The 10,276-nt window shown below is 34.3% G+C and overlaps 1 pseudogene; it reads right to left on the bottom strand.

Moving 5' to 3' along the window:
• Positions 1–772: 772 nt before the first annotated feature.
• LOC116106170 lies at positions 773–5,154 on the bottom strand (annotated as a pseudogene).
• Positions 5,155–10,276: the final 5,122 nt, after the last annotated feature.

The following is a 10,276-nucleotide window of genomic DNA, read 5'->3' as shown; positions in this document are numbered from 1 at the left end:
TACCTGATTTCATGTAGTTTTACCTGATTTCATGCTTCCGATTCTGATTAATAAAATGTTCATAGTAAGCTTGAGTCACAAATTTTCGTCTGAAAAATGTCAAGTGTTACAGACATAATTTTGGTTTTTGCAAACACCCCAACAAAATAACATTACAAAACACTCCCAATAACTGATAAAAAACTTCTCCCATCCTGCATCAACTCTTGTTTCTATTTTTGCTCCAAAACAAATCCATGTTCGTAGTAAGCCTGGTACTGGACACTCTCAAGTGCACTATCCATTGGTAGTTTCTTAAAATGTCACTGCACCCAATCATAAATGTTACTCTTCCAATTACCTATTAGTATTCAAGATTAATGCCACTGAATATTGTTGTCTTAACTACTGCAAGAATTTTGTGGTTGCTGCTGCCCTGCCAAGCAAAACCCCTGAGACTTCCTAAGCTGAAAAATCCTTTTTCGATGTCTACGGCCCTGTTTGTGTTGTTCCCATCATGTGCACCTCTAAGTACCTTGTCCCCCACAGACTATCAATAGACGTGACAAAGCACAACAATTTAAAGCTAATACCTTCATCTAATCAACATGTACACAAACAACAGCAAGGTGACGAAAGAAAAGAAACAGATAATATTGTATCATCTGAAAGCCTTGCGCACTTGCAAATGTATTGAGTCCACAAGTCCCTTTGGATCGTTTCCTTTGATGTGCTCTTTTGATCCCAGCTTAGGCACCTCTTTCCTTATCACCAAGAAAAGTTTTAATAATGTTCACAGCAGGTTCAACCACATCTGCTGCCCATGATCATCTGATTCACCTGGATACAGAAAAATGAATGTGATTAGAACCAGTACCTTTAAGATATATCTTTTCTTTGCAAAAACAAAACTGCTCTCATGGAATTGAAAAAAGATTGCCGAAGGCATACATGAGATGGCTTCCGTTGAATCAACATAGTGAATGTTCCATCCATACAATGTTTGAAGTCGATTAAGCCTCCTCTTCTGTAAAGGAATATTGTCTGTATTACTGAAGCTTTCAAGTTGTCATATTGCTTTCATTCTTATATAGTACGGAATTGATTAGAGCCATAGGAAACTCGATTCTTGATGTTCAGATTTTACCTCAACGAGAACTACCACTTAAAATGGCAAAGTTAAAAACATATTACATGGATCCTCCTTGTAGAGCAAACAGTTCAACATCAGGAAATACAATCTATTTGGAAATACCAGATAATTCTGTTTATCCTATTTGCCTTAATATTCAGAACATTGAACAAAAATTTTACAACTGATTTGGAAGATAAGGCATCAATGCATTAAGAGAAAAGGTGGGAAACCAAAAATCACTTTAGAATTTCAGAAGTAATTACAGAGTTCAACAATTAATCAAGGACTCTGTTTGATACAAAATATAGATAAAATATTTAGTAAACAATCTACTATAAATCAAACGGTTAGACAACTGTAATAATACTTGACAACGAACAAGTCTTCTAGTGTTTAACTTTACTTTGTCAATGGCTCCTTCAAGTAGTATTCTGAGTTGATGTTACCCGAGGATTTTAGTATTGCCATATAGCTCTTTCAGTGTCTCGTCATCAGTTTTTGTTGACAAAGGGTTAGAAATGCATCAGTAGATTCAGTTTCCCATTGTTCTTTCTGTAGAAAGGTGAATTCTCAGAAAATCTCAAACTCCCGAACACCAATGGCTGCCGCAAACCCTAGTATAATCAACATTCACATTGTAAATGTCATACACCTCATCTAGCAATCCAGCATCTATCAGCAGTTACTCTTTGTTCTACGTATCTGTCGAGCACAGGGTAGCAGCATCAACCAATAAAGCAGCAATTGAATCTAGAATTATCCACTCGACCCCAGTTCTGCCCTGGCACATGCAATTTAAAAAATAAAAGCATAAAAGTCATATCATCTCTCTTTGTCAAAAAAGAATCAGCTTGATTTTGGCAGTCACAAAAGCTTCACGTCAAATTAACTGGCAAAACTATGCACACTCAGATCAGTAAGGGTGCAGGAGATGTTACAGAAACTTCTAGCTAAATAAATTGTGCTTCAAACATTACTGAGCATGGATGCACTATCCAATAAAGAAAATGCAAAACAACAAAAAGAGAGAGAGAGAGAGAGAGAGGAAAGGCAATAGAGAAAGAAGGGAGAAAATAAAAGTGATGGAAACTTTCTTATAGAGAGTAAGGTGTAGAAATCGAGTGAAACAGAAAAATTACTTAATAATCATGACACACCACACATAAAAAAGCCTAAAGGCCCTAAAAAAAGTTCTAAAGTAAAAATCATTACAAGAAGATTGCTACTAAACATTATGTTTGTATTCCCAGCCATTGTGTAACAGCTTCAGAATTAACATCTAAAGCAAGTAGATGGTACAAATTTATGGCGACAAAAAACATAATAACATAGATAGGAATTAAAAAGGAACCAACCTTTGCAGCCTTTCCTTGAAAAAGTTTACTAGGCAGAACACCGGAGCGAGCATACAAACTGAGGTTGATTAATCTGCAAAAATATCAACAAAATCTAAATATACCAGCTTATACTTCTGCCCCCGAGATTTCAGGCATATCATACATATATTAATTAGTAAAAAGTTTCTCTGAATCTCCACATAAATTGTTAGTAGTAAGGGGAGAAGATAATTAAGGATTTCAATCTGGTGACAGAAAAGCTTCAGAACTTTAAAGTAGCAAATAAGATTTCACACATGGCACATATTAAGAACCACAAACAAAACAAAACTAGAACTCAGACCCCAACGGCAATGTTGGATCATCAGAATCCAAAATTGCCTTTGATTGAAAAACAGTTTGGAACATTAAAAGTTCCCCTTTTCCAGCAAACACATGCAGGAAATTCAAAGACAATCTAGAACTTACAGAAATGCTCAACAACTCCCTTTCCTCCAGCCAATAACATTTGATTTCAATTCCATCAAAACAATGATAATGAGTTTCATGTTTAAAACTATAAAATATTATAAAAAAAAACTATATAAACCATTATGATTATATAAAACTATTAAACATTCATGGGAAATACTTGTTAGTTAAAAATGCATATTAGGTGTAGATCATATTCCCATATACATTTATTAATACCACTATTTATAAATTTTAAACTAGCGTATGTGGGTGTGTTCCAAGTATGAAAATGCAATATGCAATCACATACATAAATGTGTACAAATACATAAAGAAACATTATAAAACTTAAAGATGGATAACAAAATTTACTGCAAATAAGATCAGTTGTAGCTTTGCAAAGCACTAGTTGGAGAGGCAGAATAATGGATGGTCGATTATGTACTTCCCAGGTTTCCCATTAATATTATTCATTTCTTCATAAAATATCAGTAAATGAAGGAATAATGATGCAAGGGGATTGCAAAGAAAACAATCATAGTGAAATTAGCTTGTTACATCATCATACAATTAGAAACCAAAATATCTAAGGAGCAAAACAAGAGGTGCAGATAACATAACTGCGGTATTATATATTCTAGGCCCTAAATAATTTCATGGTTGAAACCTACTTTTCTCTGGTTATTTGGATGAATTCTGTTTGCAGCAACTGGATCAAGGTCTTTAAGATTCTCATACTGTAAATGGAACTGTCTTCCAAAGTCGAACTCAAGGTCTGCCTGCTCATCCCTGTGAACATGGGGAGAAAAAACAATACATTCAAATTGATCTAGAGGTATAAAGTAAATGAGTTGCTCCATACCAGAAAGGCCATATAACAGCTTTCGTCACAACTTCTGTTGAATCATCTAGAAGGATGGACTCACAAGAGCCTGAATGTGCAGAAGGAAATTAAGAAAGCGATAATTAAGTTTCTCAAGAGAAAAATAGGAGACAAATCTTTCAATCCACCAAAAGGAATAAATAAAAAACAGAGATTGCTTCATAGAAGTTACAGAATTTACAATTGATTCCTAATACAACATCCACACTATACAAAATGCGCACGCTGCAAAAAGTACAGCAGGCACCGGAAAGATACACTAAAAAGGAGGGAAATTATTATAATGTATACTATAATTGTGAAGCACTAGTCATCCTTTAGAAGTAAGTGATGGATGCTGAAAACAATTTGACATAACAGAGAAAACTTAAACCAAGAATATGAACAAAACTCCAGCAGATATTACTCAGATTAATAGAACATAAAAGTTCCATACCTGGATATAATAATTTGTACCTCCAACAATGACAGGTATTTGGTTGCGGATAGTATGTCAGTAATGAGCTGAAAATCCAAGTTTTCAATCATATCAAATATCCCAGATATATAATACACACATAAAAAACATAGCATCACCAAGAATGTAAAGTCACTACCTTTCACATCTCATATGCAAAATTTAAATTACCAAAAAAGTGTTAAACAATCAATACAGTCAGTTATGCGGAATGAACTACTTCAACTCAACCAAGCCAGACGAACAACCAAAAAGGCGGACCATTACAATCTTTTTTCAGTTAATACAATTTGATATAAAGCCACCCAAAAAAATGTAAATGTAAGTTCTTGGTGTATCACTTTTCCAGGTTTCTTATACCAAGTCATTCTATAATATCAAAGTATGACAATTGAACAAAAACTATTGACAATTTTCAAATATCTCTATCTTCAATGGTCTAATACCAAGAATCACTACCTCCCAGTATGGTACAATAAATTATTAGTAGCTTGCAAATATATATGTCCACACTTACATTTAAAAAATAAATTAAAAAAAAACACTTTGAAACAAAAAGGTGAAAGTAAGGCAAAATAAACTTACAGGAATGGCTGAATCTCGAAACTCTTAGCAGTAAACTCAATGTTTGGACTCACAGTCCCCAGAAGAGATGTGGCACTCCTATACAATAAATAACATAACACAACATAACCTAACCCACTGGACGAAAATATCAGAGAAATGAACAAATATGGATATTTAACGAGAGAAAGAGAGAGATTGCTAACCCTTTTGTTCATGAGGTGGGACTTTGTTGGTGAGAACTTCAAGGCTTGGTGACCTGCATGGAATCAGCGTTGATTACTTCCAAAGGAAAGTGGGAAGCCAATCAATGCTAGCTTGATTTTCCTGAACCTGTTGGACCCATTATTACCACCACCTTTGGCTTCTCTATTGTTTCTCCATTGCTAGGGTTTAGGGATCTCTGTTGCCCACCCCCGCTTTCCATCCCTGCCTATCCCCGTTTGCTCTGGGTTACAGGAATTATACACCTACTTAATTGACAAAGTTAAAAAAATTTAACCCTTATTATAAAAACAATATAAAATCCTTTTATCTTATTAATCTTTTGTTTTTTGTTTTGTTTTTTTTTTTTTTTTTTTAGTCTGTTTGTGTACATATATAAAGGCTTAATCGCATTCTCCTCCCAATAAGATACCCAAGTCATGAAGAAATTTGTATCGTATAATGTTTTTTTATAGGAGGATATTATATTAATAAAAAAAAATCACCTTAAATATTACTATGAATGTTTAGAAAATATGTTTAGTTGGAAGGAGAAATTGGTGGATATATTATATAGATTATTAAATTGTCCTTTTTTTTAAATATTAATATAATATTATTTTTTTGAATCATTTCTTTTAACTCTCTATATTTGAAATTTTGCTAAAACACCCCAGCCATATAAAACTTTAATTTATAGCAAAATTACCCCCACCCACCCTAACCCACTGCCGGTAGCTAGCCACCATCATCGGCTGCCGCTGACAGTCGACAAAATGGAGCACAACTAGCCATATATAGCCGGCCATGCATAGACAAAGCCGGAAATGGCCATGGATTTGTAATCCATGGTTGGAAAACGACCATATCTATGGCCATTTTAAGGCAAAAAATGTGGCCGTTTCGTGAAAAGGTCAGATCTTTGGCCGTGCCATTTCACGACCACATCTTTGGCCGTGAAACGGCCATAGAAATGCCAGATCTAGCCGTTTCTGGCCATGGATCTATGATTCATGGCCGGAAAAGGTCTTACCAGCACACAACCGGCGAGATCTGGTTGGTCGTGCACCATTACGATGATTGACTGTAACGCCCACATCGAGGTACGTAGTTTTATTTATACCCTAATACCCTTAGTTGAAGTTTATTAAAGTTATGTTGAACAAATGTGAAGATAATCCTTTAAATTTCATTAAGGGTAAAATGGTCTTTTCACTCAAAATTAGTTGAAAATGTGAAGAGTGAAAAGAGATAGAATTTCATGGAGAATACAATAAAAATGAGGGCATTATGGTAATTGACTAAGGGACATAGATAGAATTTTATAGAAAGTGCAAGGGCAAAATGGGAAACTATAAATAATATTATGTTATATCAATAATTGAAGAGTGAAACCCTAGCCACTTCTTCTCCTCTTTCACGCTACTTACCACCCAAATTCTCTCAATTTCTTTAATTCTTTTTCAAGGGAAATTCATAGATTTTGGGTACTTTTTTAGTGGATTTTCAATCCCAAGCAATCTTAGGTAAGATCCTTGCACAAAGGAATTCGAAAACATGAAGGTGATGTTCTTCCACTGGATAGCAGCAATTCCTGATGTAGCTACGACCAATACAATTTTACCCTCATATCTTAATTTGGCCATGATTGTTGACCATAGGAAGGTTTTGCCTGTTCCACCATGTTCAAAAACAAAAAATGGTGTTCCACTTTGGTTGTTGACAGAATCAAGGATCGAATCATATACACGTCTCTAGCCATTGTTGAGACCCTTGTATAAATCACCGTGCACTATTTTCATGTTGTCGATATCATAATCTAATTCTTCAGCAATTAATCTATTCTGTGAATTCTCAAAAACAGAATAGTCTGGAATTGGCATTCCAAGGAAATCGGCCAAGGATTTTTCTCCCTTATTCATGAGCTCATCAATCTCAAACAATGCATAATTGTGAATCTGTTCCTCAGTGCATCTCAATTCTGTCATCCGCATTTTCTATTTAAGAATATAGGGAATGTCTTCAGATATGCGTTCTACATTTGCTCTCCACAAGTCTCTTGGACTAACCACTTCATTATATACCAGAATAGTTACAAAGAGTTGTCTTAACTATCTTCTGGTAGCCCACATTGATGCTTCATCCAAGCAATCATTCCACTCTTTATCATCATCGAGCAATCCTAATGCATAACATGCATCTTTGAATGTAGGGAATATTTCTCCATTGACAATTCGAATATCTTCAAATGATGTTGCTCCTTTTACTAAGTTCAGGAGCATTCATAAATAATATTTCTCACCACTACCTGGAAATGCAAAATACACCCTTGTCATGGGGACCATTGTCTTTCTGTATCCTTCCAAACCCATTCGCTTAGAAAATCAGGATAAGTCAATGATCTTGCAGAATGGTATCGTTGATTACATTTCATCCATTCAGTCAATTTCGTTTGCGTAACAACCTTGCTTTCCAAAAGTTGAACCAAACACTTACTTGGATCGAAAACAACTGTTTGTTTGTTCTTTGAGTGGAATGGCAATCTTTCAATAGCTGGTTCTCTGTAATACATGTCAAACTTAAATATCCTCCAAGCTTCCATAGAAGAGATATATCTGTAATGTTTTTGATTGAATTACTTAATATCGTATTTATAACAAATATCAATGAACAATATAAAAACATTATATTTGACGTATTTTGTACATACCTGCAGTCCAGATATGCCTTTATTTCATCTTTGTCCTGTAAAATCTCGCATTGATTGTTCTATTGACCATTGTTTTCAATTTCCATAGAAACTCTCGTTTGGTCTAGCCCTTTGTTGACATACTTGAATAGATACTTGATTGATCTATGTTCATTACATATCTCAATATTTATGTGAGCATCAAACTTAACCAAAAGATTCCTATTATAAGAAACAACAAAACGGTTATCCAGTTTGATACCCTTTTTCTCAACAAATGCTCCATTATTCCGTCTTCTATACATTGGGTATCCGTTGTCATCCACAGATGTTTCATTGACAAATTTCTTCGAAAAAAATTTTTACATCTTCCTCTCTCCATACATGGTGAATTCTTGTTAACATCACCACACGAACCGTGGATCATGTGATTCTCCACAGCTGCAAAGGCAACACCATTAGTTTTCTTATTTAGAATTTCAGCAGAAACTATTTTATCTATTTTGGATACCGAAGGATTCTTATATTGGGAATGTAGAAAAACCAATAAATGAGCATGTGGGAGGCCTCTCTTTTGGAACTCGATAGTGTAGATAACTGACAGAAACAATTATAACGTGTTCAGCAATAATTGGTATAACATAATTTCATATCATAAATTATCAATGTACTACATTTTGTAAAAAAAGTAGAAATATTATTCGTTGGAATACTTACTTGCCACTGTTTCACCAAAATATTCACTTTTTTTTATATCTCGCATTAGCTCAAGCAATTTGATCTCAAAAACTCTGCAAACTGCAGTTATTCTACTTTCTTGATCACATTGTCCAATACAATTCTATAGATATTGTATCTCCGGCCACTTGGGATTATAGGTGAACATCAGAAAAATATCTGGATATCTATAACATATGCAAATCGCCATTGCATCTTGATATTCTGAACACGATATCAGGGATTGCCAGTGTGAGACAAAGGGAATGTAGATTTCCCTAGATGATGTGCATTAACATCATCCTTTGAAATGGCATGCATCAACCCACTGTACAAATCATTCCTCAATTTTTTCTGATTGTTTCTAATCCAACGAAATATTTCCTCTTCAACAGCCATATATGCATCTACAATATATTGCTGCAATAATCTACCTAATTTCAAATGAGTATGCCCTTCACATAATCTATACTGCAATCGAAATGCATAATATTCTCTCATGCTTAGCTTGTTTCTCTTTGAAGACTTTTTGTGAAGAAAGTCTTTGCGGTTAATGTCGATTCTATATCCATCTTCTCCATAGGGAAATAATATTGGATAACTTAATGCCATAAAGCTTCGATGCAAGTCAGAAATCCTTTGAAGACCCTTTTTTGAATGATGAACAATGACATCTTTTCCAATTTCTGAAATTCCAATATCACCAACAATTAAACCCACAATTTCATATGCAGTTGGCAAATTGTATTGTCTTCCATCCTTTTCCCTTTTCATTTTTAACCACAGATGCACATCTCTAATATCATTCCAATGGATATGGTCACTGACAAAACAAAAAGTTTTAACCAATTCATTGTTCGCATCAAACATCAATTACAATTCCTATACTAATTCCCTATCAACAGTAGCATCGGTTGTATTACCTCGTACAGAATTTAATCTATGATTGGTTTCATACTCTGTGTCATAAATATAAAGCTGCACAAACTGAGGTTTCCTTCCTTTAGGTGGAAGTAACAATCCTATTTGGGGGTAATTCTGTCCGCAGAGTTTGAAAACATATGGACCACCCCCTTGGTTAATCTCATGGTCAACATGCCCTCCCATTGATGTAAATGAGAAAAATGAATTGTATATTCTTATTTTACTCCTGAAACTAATCCCTTTATTACCACTGGACACATCTAATAAACCTTTTAATGGTTCTGGCGGTTCTTTCAATAACAACAACTGAACTTTGCCATCCATACAACATAATGAAAACAAAGGGATTGTTGGCTCTTTGTTCTTAACAATTCGCTCTTCATACCACATGACTGATCGACAATGAATGCACTTGTAGGATGGTTCACCAAAGTTCCCTGACTCTTTTTCCACTGTGCAAAGAAATAACGTGTTATTTTTAGAAAGTAATTGACATGTTCTGTTAATTTAGAAACTCATAATGACATTTTTTTTTTTTTTTTTTACTAAGATTAATACTTGAGTTAACATTTAAATATGTATAACTAACAATGTGACACTTGTTACCTCTTTCTGTCAAGCGAGATTTTGAACCTCTATTTGTCTTCGATAAAGATTTCTTTTGTTTTTTCAATATCAAAATTGTTTGGCAAAGATCTGCACCTTTATTTTTACAAAATAATGAAATAACATTATGTTTTTAAGTTATAACAAACTGAATGTTTAAACATACGTTGTCAGATTCAGGCCTCACGATTGTATTGTCCTGCATTCGTAATTGAAATATTAGAGTCAGGCTCCATACATGGAGAAGCACCTGAAAAACATAGATTTAGTTAGTCAATTTAAGTTATCATAATCTAAAAAATATAGGTAACCACTAATATAATATTTT

Source organism: Pistacia vera, unplaced genomic scaffold (assembly GCF_008641045.1).
Source record: "Pistacia vera cultivar Batoury unplaced genomic scaffold, PisVer_v2 Contig51, whole genome shotgun sequence".
Classification (NCBI taxonomy): domain Eukaryota; kingdom Viridiplantae; phylum Streptophyta; class Magnoliopsida; order Sapindales; family Anacardiaceae; genus Pistacia; species Pistacia vera.
This window is presented reverse-complemented; position numbering and strand designations above follow the sequence as displayed.